We start from the raw sequence: 14550 nt of genomic DNA on the forward strand, positions 1-14550 counted from the left end.
ATTGGATAATAATATGAAGCATAAAGCACCATGTCAAGTAGAGGGTACAGCGGGTTGCGGGAGAGTGGACCGCTGGATGTAGAAGGGGGAAGGTGATGGAGATGTTGGTGAAGATCGCGGTGATGATGATGGCCCCCGGCAGCGCTCCGGCGCCACCAGAAGCAAGGGGGAGAGAGGGCCCCTTCTTCTTCTTCTTCCTTGACCTCCTCCCTAGATGGGAGAAGGGTTTCCCCTCTGGTCCTTGGCTCCCATGGCTTGGGAGGGGTGAGAGCCCCTCCGAGATTGGATCTATCTCTCTGTTTCTGCGTTCTCTGATTCTACCCCTTCACCGTTTCCTTTATATGTGGAGATCCGTAACTCCGATTAGGGTGAATCTTTCGCCCAGATTTTTCTCATAAAATTAGCTTTCTTGCGGCAAAAGTAGAGCCTCAACCGCCTTACAGGTGGCCCACGAGAGCCCAGGGCGCGCCCAGGTGTAGGGGGCGCTTCCCCCTGTCTCGTGGCCACCTCGGACACTGTTTCGCGTTGATTCTTCCTTCGGAAAATCCCAAATATTCCAAAATAATTCTCCGTCCATTTTTATCCCGTTTGGATTCCGTTTGATATTGGTTTTCCGCGAAACATAAAACATGCAACAAACAGGAACTGGCACTGGGCACTGGATCAATATGTTAGTCCCGAAAAATAGTATAAAAAGTTGCCAAACGTATATAAAAGTTGAATAATATTGGCATGGAAAAATCAAAAAATATACATACGACGGAGACGTATCAATCCACTCGGATGTAGGTTTTCATAAGTATTATTGTTGACATTACTCTTGAGGTAAAATGTTGGGAGGCGAGACTATAAGCCCCTATATTTCTCTGTGTCCAGTTGAAGCTTTGAACCCATAAGTATCGCATGAGTGTTAGCAATTGTGAAATACTATATGATAGTTGAGTATGTGGACTTACTGAAAAGCTCTTATATTGACTCTTTCCGATGTTATGATAAATTGCAATTGTTTTAATGACTGAGATCATAGTTTGTTAGTTTTCAGTAAAGCTTCTGATTCATACTTTACCTTGTGAACGAATTGTTACTTTAGCATAAGAAATTATATGACAATATATGTTGTTGTTCTAAAGATAATCATGATGCCCTCATGTCCGTATTTTATTTTATCGACACCTCTATCTCTAAAAATGTGGACATATTTTCCGACATCGGCTTTCGCTTGAGGACAAACGAGGTCTAGGCTTGGGGGAGTTGATACGTCCATTTTGCATCATGCTTTTATATTGATATTTATTGTATTATGGGCTGTTATTACACATTATATCACATTACTTATGCCTTTTCTCTCTTATTTTATAAGGTTTACATGAAGAGGGAGAATGCCGGCAGCTGGAATTCTACGCTGGAAAAGGAGCAAATATTAGATACCTATTCTGCACAACTCCAAAAGTTCTGAAACTACACGGAGAATATTTTTTGAATATATAAAAAATATTGGGTGAAGAAAGCACCAGAGGGGGGCCACCAGCCAGCCACAAGGGTGGAAGGCGCGCCCTACCCCCTGGGCGCGTCCCCGTCCTTGTGGGCCCCTTGGCAGGCCTCCGACGCCCATCTTTTGCTATATGATGTGTTTTGACCTAGAAAAAAAATCAGAAGGAAGCTTTCGGGATGAAGTGCCGCCGTCTCGAGACGGAACCTGGGCAGAACCAATCTAGGACTCTGACGAAGCTGTTCTGCCGGGGAAACATCCCTCTGGGAGGGGGAAATCATCGCCATCGTCATCACGATCGATCCTCTCATCGAGAGGGGGTCAATCTCCATCAACATCTTCACCAGCACCATCTCCTCTCAAACCCTAGTTCACCTCTTGTATCCGATCTTTGTCTCAAAACCTCATATTGGTACGTGTGGGTTGCTAGTAGTGTTGATTACTCCTTGTAGTTGATGCTAGTTGGTTTATTCGGTGGAAGATCATATGTTCAGATCCTTAATGATAATTAATACTCCCCTGATTATATTATCAATATGCTTTGTGATTAGTTACATTTGTTCCTTAGGGCACGGGAGAAGTCTTGTTATAAGTAATAATGTGAATTTGGTATTCGTTCAATATTTTGATGAGATGTATGTTGTCTCTCCTCTGGTGGTGTTATGTGAACGTCGAATACATGACACTTCACCATTATTTGGGCCTAGGGGAAGGCATTGGGAAGTAATAAATAGATGATGGGTTGCTAGAGTGACAGAAGCTTAAACCCTAGTTTATGCGTTGCTTCATAAGGGTCTGATTTGGATCCATATGTTCCATGCTATGGTTAGATTTATCTTAATTCTTCTTTCGTAGTTGCGAATGCTTGCGAGAGGGGTTAATCGTAAGTGGGAGGCTTGTCCAAGGAAGGGAAGCACCCAAGCATTGGTCCACCCACATATCAAATTATCAAAGTAACGAACGCGAATCATATGAGCATGATGAAAACTAATTTGACAACAATTCCCATGTGTCCTCAGGAGCGCTTTGATTTATATAAGAGTTTGTCCAGGCTTGTCCTTTGTTACAAAAAGGATTGAGCCACCTTGCTGCACTTTGTTTACTTTTGTTACTTGTTACCTGTTACAAATTATCTCATCACACAACTATCTGTTATCGATAATTTCAGTGCTTGTAGAGAATACCTTGCTGAAAACCGCCAGTCATTTCCTTTAGCTCCTCGTTGGGTGCGACACTCTTACTTATCGAAAGGACTATGATAGATCCCCTATACTTGTGGGTCATCATTTACCTACTCAAAATTCTATTTCATTTACCTACTTGAGGACGAGCAGGAATTAAGCTTGGGGATGTTGATATGTCTCCAATGTATCAACAATTTTTTATTATTTCATGCTATTATATTATCAATCTTAGATACTTTATATGCTTTAATATGCAATTTTATATCATTTTTGGGAATGAACCTACTAACCCAGTGCCGAATACCAGTTGCTATTTTTTGTTTTTCCCAAAATCAATACCAAATGGAGTCCAAACGCTACGATACTTTTTGACAATTTTTTCTGGACAAAAGAAACCCTATAAGTTCCGGGGGGAGACCAGATGGCAAACGAGGAGACGACAAGGCAACAAGGCACGCCCTAGGACGGTAGGCACGCCCTGGGAGGGTAGGCGGGCCCTGATGCCTTGTGGTCCCCACGTGGCTCCGTCTGACCTAATTCCACTTCTATAAATTCTCAAATATTGAGAAACCAACATAGAGCCACCTGAAACACTTTTTTCGCCGTCATAGCAAGCTTTTGTTCTTCCGTGATGCCATTTGGAGGCCTTTTTCAGTATTCCACCGGAGGGGGAATCGATCATGAAGGGCTTCTACATCATCCTTGCTACCTTCCGATGATGTGTGAGTAGTTCACCACAGACCTATGGGTCCATAGCTAGTATCTAGATGGCTTCTTCTCTCTCTTTGATCTTCAATACAATGTTCTCCTCGATCTTCTTGGAGTTCTATCCGATGTAATCTCCTTTTGCGGTGTATTTGTTGGGATCTGATGAATTGTGGGTTTATGATCAGATTATTCATTGAAAGTAATTTAGTTTTTCTGAACATTATTATGCATGATTTTTTAGCTTAATATGTCTCTCCGATCTATCTGCTTGGTTTGGCCAACTATATTGATTTATCTTCAGTGGGAGTGGTGCTTTGTAATGGGTTCAATCTTGTCGTGTCCTTACCTCATGATAGAAGAGGTAGTGAGGCACGTATTTGTATTGTTGCCGTTGAGGATAAGACGATGAGGTTTATTCATATTGCTTGAGTTTGCTTTGTCTACATCATTTCATCATACCTCATGCATTACTCTGTTTGTTATGAACTTAATACCTAGAGAGGAAAGCATAGAGGCACTGTCGAAGTGGAGTAATAGTAGTAGATGTAGGCAGAAGTCGGTGCACTTGTCACAGACGTGATGCCTATATACATGATTATTGCCATGAATAACATGATAATTATACGCTTTTCTATCAATTGTCCAACAGTAATTTATTTACCCACCGTATGCTATCTATTCGAGATCAAAGCCTCTTGAGAAAACTATGGCCCCTAGGTCTACTTAATCATATTACTAAAATGAAAATTACCTTGCTGCAATTTATTTATTTTTCTTTTGTTTTGCAAATTATCTATCTGCCTATACAAGATTTGATCCTTACAAGCAACGAGTTCAAGGGGATTGACAACCCTCTTTCCAGCGTTGGGTGCAAGTATTTGCTTTTGTGTTTGCGAATGTTGTTCACGCGGATTTGCGTGGTTCTCCTTTTGGTTCAATTAATCTTGGTTCTCACTGTGGGAAATACTTATCACTACTATATTGCTTCACCCTTCCTCTTCGGGAAAAAAATCTCAACGCAGCTCACAAGTAGCTGATATGTCTCCAACGTATCTATAATTTATGAAGTATTCATGCTGTTATATTATCACTCTTGGATGTTTTACAATCATTTTATAGCAATTTTATGTCATTTTTTGGGACTAACCTATTGACATAGTGCCTAGTGCCAGTTGTTGTTTTTGCTTGTTTTTTACATCGCAGAAAATCAATACCAAACGGAGTCCAAATGCAGTGAAACTTTTTGGAGAATTTTGATGGACCAGAAGACATAACGACAAAGAAGTACCAGAGGGGTGCCCCAAGGGAGGCACAACCCACCTGGGCATGCCTGGGGGCACATGCACGCCATGGTGGGTTGTGCCCACCTCGGTGGCCTCCCACACCGCCTCTTCGCCCTATAAATTCCCAAATATTCCAAAAACCCTAGGGGAGTCAATAGATCGGAAGTTCCGCCACCACAAGACTTTGTAGCCACGAAAAACCAATCTAGAACCCGTTCCGGCACCCTGTCGAAGGGGGAAATCATCACCGGTGGCCATCTTCATCATCCCGGCGGCCACCATGATGAGGGGGGAGTAGTCCACCCTCGGGGTTGAGGGTTTGTACCAGTAGCTATGTGTTTAATCTCTCTCTCTCTCTCTCTCTCGTGTTCTTGAGATGACACGATCTTGATGTATCACAGGCTTTGTTAATGTAGTTGGATCATATGGGGTTTCTCCCTCTATCTCGTTGTGATGAATTGAGTTTTCCCTTTGAGATTTCGTTTTATCGGATTGCATACTTTTATGGATTTGAGAGCACTTGATATATGTCTTGCATATGAATACCCGTGGTGACAATGGGGTATTATATTTATTCACTTGATATATGTTTTTGAAGGAAATATGCCCTAGAGGCAATAATAAAGTTATTATTTATTTCCTTATTTAATGATAAATGTTTATTATTCATGCTAGAATTGTATTAACCGGAAACTTAGTACATGTGTGAATACATAGACAAACAAAGTGTCACTGGTATGCCTCTACTTGCACTACAAAAAAAAAATACACTTCCGTGATGATACATGTTTGTCACAATAGGTCGCATTTTCTATCATGCATGTACATCCATGACGATTTTATGACAGAATCAAGATAGTCATACCTGTGCTGTCGTTGAAGTGTTCCATGACATTACAAAAATTATCATCACGAAAGTGTCCACTTCCATGACGATAAATCGCACGTCACAGAAGTGCTTTCGTCAAGGGTGACCGACACATGGCATCCACCGTAACGGAACGCCGTTAAGCTATCGGGTCCGGTTTTGGATCCGATAACCCGTTAACAGCCCCGACCAATGGGGATTTTCCACGTGTAAAATCATCATTGGCTGGAGGAAACACGTGTCGGCTCACCGTTGGGACAGATGTCATCCACTCATTGGACCCAAGGCGCCTATGATACGTCGACACGTGGCACGGCCCAACAGAGGCCCATTCCTGTGAAAAGGCCGGCCCGTTTGACTTGGTCAAAAGGTGGCGGGCCGGCCCACGGAAAGCCTGTTAACGGCCTGTTCGCATATAGCCCATTTACAGCCCGCTAACCCAGGGCCCGTTACGCCTATCCGAATTAGGCCCAGTAGCGTCATCTGGGCCGTCCAATATGATTCCAGCCCGTTTTAACTTCCGGCCCATGTGTGGCCCATGACTTCTTTCGGCCCATATGAGGCCCTTTGTAACTCTTGGCCCATTAACGGCCCGTGGTGAAACTGGCCCGTAATGAACAGTGTATCACTTTATACCCATTAACGGCCCATTATTCCACTGGGCCGTTTCCAGCCCAAGTTATCTTTCGGCCTTCTCAGGGCCCATTTATTCTTGGGCTCATTTGCAGCATTCGGTTACTTACGGCCCGTTACTGTCATTTTCTGCTTGTGGGCCAAATTCAGCCCGTCGTTACAGTCGGCCCGTTTGTGGACCGTTAATACGTTGGGCCGTTTTCATGTCAAAAAAACCGTTGGGCTGTTTTCATAGAGTTATCAAATACGGCCTATTAACGGCCCGTTATGGTCCACGAATAGTACGACCCATGATTGGCGAAATGATGATACGCCCCGTAGAAGGCCCATGGATCCTACGGCCCGAGGCCTGACCTAGAAGGCCCATGGATCCTACGGCCCGTAGAAGGCCCATGGATCCTACGGCCCGTATAGAAGGCCAATGGATCCTACGCCCGTAGAAGGCCCATGGATCATACGGCCCGTAGGAGGCCCATGGTTACAACAGTCCGTGTGCTGCCATGATTATTTTGGCCTAGTTACCAAAAATAGGCTATTGTGGCCACTAGAAAAACACAGAAAAAGAACTGCAGTGACTACAAGCAAACAACTAAACAAGACAATAAGGAAATAAATAAGCAAGCAATTAACGCTAGCCTATTACCGCTATTACACATATTACATCCACTGGGCATCAAAGTTCGCCACCAGTGCAAATATAGGGAACAAAGCAGCATATTACATACACTGGCCGTCAAAATTGGCCACCAGTGCAAATAAACGCGGCAGCAAAACAAGAGCATAACTGAAACAACTTTAGAAGAGCTCAAGAAACGTTATCCTGGGTATCCACCATGCTGGCAATAAGCTTAGCAAGCTTATTAGCTTTGTCCTGTTTGGCGCTAAAATCCTCCAACGCTTGCTGTTGCACCAGAAAGTATGCATCTGAATGCTCCAGGGACTTCCGCAGTCCTTCCGCTTCTTGTCGCAGCACAGCTGATCGATGTCTTTCAGCTTGTAGTTGAGACTCAAGAAACCGAACTGATTCAGACAGTGAGTTTGAATAGCTTGTGCAAGCGGTAGTGGCCAGTAACTCGAACACTAAACCAAGACAGGACTTTGGGGTTGTCTCACTGTCTTCAAGATAGTCTTCCTTAGCTGTTTTATCAGCTTTGTTGGAGACCAACAAGGATGTGTCACTATCCTGAACCTTATCTGCATTACTTCCTTTACCATTGCTTAATAAGGCACTCTTCCCCAATATTCTGTCAGCATTCTAAAAGAAGAAACAAGCAGACACATAACAGGTTTAGCATGTACTAGTATATGAAACTCATTTCGGTGAACCAGTTCATTAGTAAGGTGGACAGGATTAAACTACCAAGTCTTCTATTGCCAAGTACTAGTACATAATAAAAGCATCAAACAAACATATATCTATGTCCTATGGTCACTGCATTGTCTTGCCAAATCAAAATAGAGACACGGTTCAAATCATATCAGTTCAAGACAAAGCAGCAGTGAAAGAATACAAAGCGTGGGAAACTACACGGCACAACAAGATTTCAGATGGGTACCACGGGTCTACATGTACAACAACACTATTGGCTCTGTTGTGATGCTAGTAATGTGCATGATATGAGAAGTCAACTGTATACACAATTGAAATTGAAATCAACAGAGCTATTGATAAGAGCAAACCTGTTAAAGAAACATGCGTGAACATACCTGCTGTGCCATTGGAGTTTCGATTGGATCCTTCAATTTAAAAATAAGTTTGTATGAGTAAATACAGTGATACAAGAGCAAAGCAGTATGCACGATAGCAATCATAGTTAAAAAAGGCGCGCCTAAGCGCCTAGGCTCTAGGCGTTGGCAAAACGCATTGCGCATAACTACGCTTAATCTGTGCATAACTGCGCATAAGCATGCGCTTTGGTCAGTAAAGCGCAAGGCGGTGGCAAAACGCACAATTAACGCCTAGCGCTTTTTTGAACTATGATAGCAATGGAATCTTAAATTAGAACAGTTGTTCTTCAGGTTTAGGCACTTGTTCTACATGAACAGAGTACAGTAAGACGCAAGAATATAGTACTTAAAAATAGAAAATGAGCTCATAGACCTTACCACATTCTTGGTTCGGGACCAGTACAGAACAAGGCGTTCCCAGTCATCGTCCAGTAAATGTGTCTCAGGAGAACGTAAGGGAATTTGATGAGTTTCTTTGCCGGTGAAGTACGTTTTCTTCAGGTAATTCCGATACTGCCACCAAGCATTCTTGAAGATAGCAGAGGTATTAGCACAGGTTACCTCATCCTGAGTTTCCAAATCGGTCCTTCTCTATAGAGAAAAATGGGAAAATTTGCTGTATTATAACCATCATGGAGGTAGGATGTATGGGACAAAGCAAAGTAATTGCCATGAATAACATTACTTACACATAACTCCTGGACAAACACCTGCAACTGGCATTTTCCTTCATCTTCAGTATAATATTTCCAAGATGGGAAGATACGCACATACGATTTAACAACATCAAATGCGATAGATGCTAAACTACGACTAGCTGGTTGTGCTTCCTCCACAGGAATAGGCGTACTAACTGGTGGAGTTGGGGTTCGCCGTGGTAGTACTGGCCCTTTGGGCACTGGAGCTGCCTTACTAAGTGCTCTTGTTTGGGAGCTCTGTGGTGGAGATGGTGTTGTGTCAACAGGAACTGGGTTACTATCTGCTGGGGTTGGGGTTAGATTGGGTGAAGCTGGTTCTCTGTCCATCGCAGTAGGGGTACAATCTGCGAGAGTTTGGGTTATGTGTGGTAGGGCTGGTTCTCGTGCATGTACAACCGGGGTGCTATCTCCACCAAGAGGTAGCACTGTTTTATTTGAAGACCGTGTTTTTAGTCCGCTAGATACTGGCATCACCCGCTCCAATTCAAATGGCTGATAAACAGGAAACATAGTTGAATGTACAGACATTGTATGAGGGACAGATGCAATAGATAGTCTGGAAAAAAGAGGCATGAAATAGTTGACATGTATATTGTTTAACTAAAACGGATAGCATGACATAATTTCACATATATGATGTCTATCTAAACTGGATAGCATAGCATAACATAATTCAAAGATATGATGAATAACTAAACAGGATCGCATGACATAATTCACCTACATGTTATCTAAGTAATCAGGATCGCATCATTTAATTCACATATGTGATTTATATGCTAAACAGAGGGCATTCGATATGATGTCTGAACTAAGAACATGGTGTTGAATATTGTGTATATGATGTCTAAACTATGCAATGCAAGACACCATATGCATGATATGAGCAGTATAACCGTGCCAAGTTAGAGCATACACCTCGGTGGGGGAATAGGACTGGTCATCTGTCTCTGAATCCATCTCTGAGGAGCTATCGGGACCCAACAAGAGATCTGCTTCGACAGGTAGCACTGTCTGCTCTGAAGGCCTTGTTTTCACTCCAGATTTTTCCATCTCCCACCCAAATGGCTGATTCACAGGAAGAGTAGTTTAATGTACAAACATTGTCGACAAATGGAAATGTAATGAAGAAAAGGATGGGCAAGATATCATTCAAATATATGATGCCTGGTTAAACAGGATGGCATTGCACATTTCACATATATTATGGCTGGCTAAAAGACATGAGACTGCATAATTCCCATATATGATATAGAAACTAAACAGGTGGCATTACAGAACATGTCTAAACTAAGCAGATGACATATATGATGTCAAAAGTAGGCACTGCAAGGCAACATATGCATGATATGACTAACATCATCATGCCAAGGTAGAGCAAACACCTTGGGGGGTAAATAGGAGTGGTCAGCGGCGTCTGAATCCGCCTCAGAACAGATATCTTCCTCTGGATTACAATCTGGAGAGGGGTGGGGAGGGTTTGCCATTGAACCCACCATGGAGCGATGTCTGCATGACATTGTATTGCCGCGCAAAACTCTTCTCTTTTTCTCTACATGTTCAGCATGACTGTGTACAATATCTGACATGCATACGAAAAAAATATGGTGAGATTATGTAAGGAGAGCATGCAGAAATTTAGAGTGATGGTAACAACCAGTGGATGGATCCAAAAATAATGATAGCAGGCTGATGATTGCTTTAATTTAATAAAAAGACAGATGATGATTGCTTTACTATTTGTTTCCCACCCAAGATGAACAACATAGGCATACCCTAGGTGAACCAGATATTAGACAGACATACTATTCATTGCTGCCTCGATATGTGCCCCACAACTAATTTAGAACTCAAGTTTGAACATTAATTTGGACCTGACTTGGAGTCCAAGAGGTGAACAGGACGATAAAGTAGCAGGTAATTTTAAGCAATGCATAACATAAGCAGAAACAAAAGAGTGCGACCTCTCTTGTGGACCCGTGTACTCCTCAGGTTCATCTGCTGAGTCGATGATGGTGATGCCGTTGCGGTGGGTGCCGGCGGCAGGGAAGGAGATCTGAGGCGGCGAAAGACGGTCAGGAGTCGTGATGTCTGGTTTGGTGGATGCTTCTGTCGATGGAGCAGCTCAGGTGAGGTGGACGACGTCGCGGCAGGAGCAGGACAAACCACACAAAGTTCCCTTCGACACCTACCTGTAACTGAAGTAATTCTGTAAGGGCTCATTTGGCTTGCATGATTCTAAAACGCAGGGATAGGAAAAACACCGGAATAGGATAGGAATGCACATGGTAAACAGAGCATTTGTAAACACAGGATTTCTGTCAACTTGGGTGTTTGGTTTACAGGAATTGGAAGAGCAGAGGAATGCAAAGAAACATGGCCAAAATAAAGTGAAACCATATGAAAGCGTGTACAGTTAGAATGTTATTCTGCCACTAATGCACTTGGTCTTGTTTTCATGCATAGGATTTTGAAAAGTAGGTCCAGGTGGATGTTTTGCTTCATTCCTTTCAACAAAATGCATGAATAATTGAATAGTAGAGTGCCATTGGAAAATTCCCTATTGCTATGTTTTTCCGTTGAACCAAAATAGCCCTAATGGATCGACATGAATGTATAGTAATAAGTGATGCAACAAGTGTACAACCTCTTTGCCGTAGCCGTGTCGACCTCAGCATCATTGGGTTGGTCGCTGAAGCAGTTGAGGTAGAGGTGGCCGTCGGAGGTGTGGAGGAAGATCTGAGGAATCTGTAGACGGTGTTCAGGGCACTGCTTTGTTGTGATGGATCGTTCTGTCGTTGGAGTAGCTCCGGTGAGCCGTAAGACGTCAAGGCTGAAGCAGCACAAGACAGACATCGTCAGTCTCAAGTGGGACTCTAATAACATCTCCAATATATGATGTAAAATAGATGTAAAATTTACATCACCAAAAACCACCTGACTACAATAGATGAGGTAAAAACTGTTGACTCTGAACTTAACTGTCGAAACTCAAATTTACTGTGGAATCTGAATGCTAATGTCGAAACTGAATGCAATGGAAGCAGAGAGGCACTTGACATGTAGTTTAGGGAGGGCCTGCAATTCATCTTCAACCTGCACCCCCTTGAGCCGCCAGCCACCACCGGCCGAACCACCGGCCCCAGCGCCACCTCGCCGCCCTGAAAACAACTCCCCACCGCCGCCCCGGCCAGCCCTCTAGGCCCCCCGCCCCCGCCCTAAACCCTAAGATAGATAGTGGGGTGCCTCTCCGGCGAGCCCCCGTCCCCGTTGTGGGTGGTTCTTCCTTAACTCCGGCGAGCCCCCCAACCCCTGAAAATCGACTAACCCAAAATTCGATTCAGTCGACTGAAGTGTGGCTAAACCGGAGCAGAGCGGCATCACGAGCGAGGGGAGAGCACAGCAGCTGGGAGCGAGCGATCGAGCGAGAGCCGGAGCAGCAGCAGCGGAGCGAGCGAGCGAGAGCCGGAGCAACCAGATCCGGCTGGTATGGCGCCGCAGCAGAAGGGGCCTCGCACTGGGGGAGAGCCGCCGTGGAGATGTCGCCCGCGGTGCCGGCTTCAAGGTAGCCGCTCCATGGGGGTGTGGGATGGAGCACCGTCGGTGCCGGGAGGTCGAGTTAAGGAGAAGGTGCGATGCGATGTGTGTACAACCTCTTTGGTGGCGCCGAGTAGGCCTCGGCTTCGTCCGAGGAGTCGGTGAGGATGTTGCGGTTCTGGTGGAGCAGGTTAAGGCGGCGTTGTGGGGATGGAGCAGCCGCGATAGACGAAGGCGATCGTCGGAGCAGCTCCTTCGAGGTGGAGGACGGGGCGGCTGAACCGGCGGGACGACGAGATGGACGACGGATCCTCATCCGGGGAGGTGGACGAGGGACGTCGAGCTGTTGCGATGGACGATGTCGTCGGGGAAGAGGCTCCGGCTGGGCAGCGGTGAGGTGGCGGACGGAGGAGGGTGGGGTTTCGCGGCTGGAGCGGAGAGGTTATGGCGGCCTGGGATTTCGAATGGCGAAAAGGGGGCGATGGGAGGGGGTGAACCATGACTTAGGGACGCGCTTGTCCAAAATGTAGGGTGTGTTACAAAAGTACCCCCACCGATTTGAACTAGCGGCCCTTTCGGCTCAGGGTTAGAAGGGGGATTTCGCGTGTCGGGATTTGGCAGCTGGAGGGAGTTTTCGCGCGCGTTGTAATTTCGGGATAGCAAGGCGCGGGTTGTGAAGGCGCCAGTTTTGGGAGCACGATATCTGAATTTTCGGGATATAACAAGACGCGGGTTGAATTTTAGGGACAAGCCTAACGTGTAGTAATATTGTACTTGTACGTACCAAATCAATTCGCACTTCCCTCAACCAAAAAGAAAACGAAAAAAATAAAACTATTCACACCACACAAAGAGAGAGTCTTGCCCCGTTTTACTATACAAATGCTATTCAAAGCTACTCCCTCCTTCCATCTATATAGGGCCTAATGCGTTTTTCGATGCTAACTTTGACCAAATATTAGAGCAATAATATATGACATGCAACTTACACAAAGCACACCGTTAAATTCGTCTGTGAAAGGTTCTTTCAATGATATAATTTTCACATTGTGCATGTCATGTACTATTAATCTTGTCAATAGTCAAAGGCGGTCTTAAAAACTCATTACGCCCTATATAGATGGAAGGAGGGAGTATGAATCCATGTTATGTCCAATTAAATTTTTTCGCTTGCTGTATAATGCATGTAACCTACTCATACCAACATTTTAGTGCATTCCAAATGTCTATACTACCGCTGCAATTCGAACTAAATTTGAATTCGTTTCTCTATTTCAATAAGAATCTACAATCATGATTGTTGCCAACTTCAACCATCATTCGTGTATTACCTTAATAACACACCACATGATTACTATAGAGATAGATATGAACTATGTGTACTACATGAACTCGAATTCTATTTTTTGAATACACTTGATGTTGATTCCAAATAATAGTACATTTGATGTACTAACTATATATTCATAATCTAAACCATGTTCCATACGTACACCGTGTTTATCACACAAAGTATAGTGCCCCGCCCCCTACATTATGACAAGTATTTAGACCTGAGCTGCAAAAGCCACACATTAGCCCAAATTATAATCAATGTTCTATGTATTATACGTAGTACTAGCAAGATGCCCATGCGTTCCACAGAACATCAACATGATCAAGGGGGCCTAATTTGCAAATATGGAGAGGGGTGTGGGTATCTTTTTTCAAACTTGCCATAGTTTCCTTCCTATCCGCCAGATATAAATCGGACGGCCTATATTGCAGGATGGCAGGCACACCATCATCAACAACTCCGTTTTTTATAAGAGTAGAGATAAAATATATTATATGTAGTATAACATGTTCATAACCACACCATGTGTATCACCGTTATATATATTCACACATGCGTCGGTTTAAAACACTATGATAAATTCTTCAAATATCCGAATTCGCTTTTTATAATGAAGTATGATCTCTATTCGTCTTTTACACCCACACAATCCTCTTATCTTTGTAGCTAGCGCTAACTTTCTCTCGTGCATGCACACGCCCGCATCCCTCTCACCCTCCCTCAGCATTCTCTAGCTCCATCGCGCAAATTCGTCTTTTCACTTTAGGTCGTTCACCCACGGTGTGTGTAGGCCCCCCAGCTCCTTCTTTACGGCACACATCGATCGATATGCCTCTCTAGCCAGGTGTGCCTAGCACAAACACAAGCTTCCCCTCTTCTCTTATCACCGTCCATGCCTCACTCCCACCACTCTTTTCATCGATCTCGTACTCGCACACTCCTTCCCCCTCGATATAGTATGCCTCTCGTACCACCTCCTAGATGCATCCCTCTCTCTCTATCCTTCTCCCCGTGCCTCATTTGCTTCTAACACACACATGCATGTATACCGATCGATCTCCCAACATATACCTAGATCGACTTTAA

The sequence above is a fragment of the Triticum aestivum genome, chromosome 4B (genome assembly GCF_018294505.1).
Source record: "Triticum aestivum cultivar Chinese Spring chromosome 4B, IWGSC CS RefSeq v2.1, whole genome shotgun sequence".
Lineage (NCBI taxonomy): Eukaryota > Viridiplantae > Streptophyta > Magnoliopsida > Poales > Poaceae > Triticum > Triticum aestivum.